Genomic DNA, 611 nt, shown 5'->3' on the forward strand with positions numbered 1-611 from the left:
TCTCTTTCCCCCCCCCTCTCCTCTCTTTCCCCCCCCCTCTCCTCTCTTTCCCCCCCCCTCTCCTCTCTTCCCCCCCCCCCCCTCTCTTCCCCCCCCTCCTCTCTTCCCCCCCCCCCCTCCTCTCTTCCCCCCCCCTCTCCTCTCTTCCCCCCCCCTCTCCTCTCTTCCCCCCCTTCCCCTCCCCCCCCTTCCCCCCCTCCCCCCTTCCCCTCCCCCCTTCCCCTCCCCCCTTCCCCTCCCCCCTTCCCCTCCCCCCTTCCCCTCCCCCCTTCCCCTCCCCCCTTCCCCTCCCCCCTTCCCCTCCGCCCTTCCCCTCCGCCCTTCCCCTCCGCCCTTCCCCTCCGCCCTTCCCCTCCGCCCTTCCCCTCCGCCCTTCCCCTCCGCCCTTCCCCTCCGCCCTCCCCTCCTCCCCCCCCTCCCCTCCTCCCCCCCTCCCCTCCTCCCCCCCCTCCCCTCCTCCCCCCCCCTCCTCCCCCCCCTCCCCCCCCCCCCTCCCCCCCCTCTTCCCCCCCCCTCCCCCCCCTCTCCCCCCCCTCTCCCCCCCCTCTCACCCCCCTCTCCCCCCCCTTCTCCCCCCCCCTCTCCCCCCCCTCTCCCCCCCCCCTCTCCCC

This window comes from Chiloscyllium plagiosum, unplaced genomic scaffold, assembly GCF_037043375.1.
Source record: "Chiloscyllium plagiosum isolate Xiang-an unplaced genomic scaffold, Cpla_swu_hap1 HiC_scaffold_10, whole genome shotgun sequence".
Classification (NCBI taxonomy): domain Eukaryota; kingdom Metazoa; phylum Chordata; class Chondrichthyes; order Orectolobiformes; family Hemiscylliidae; genus Chiloscyllium; species Chiloscyllium plagiosum.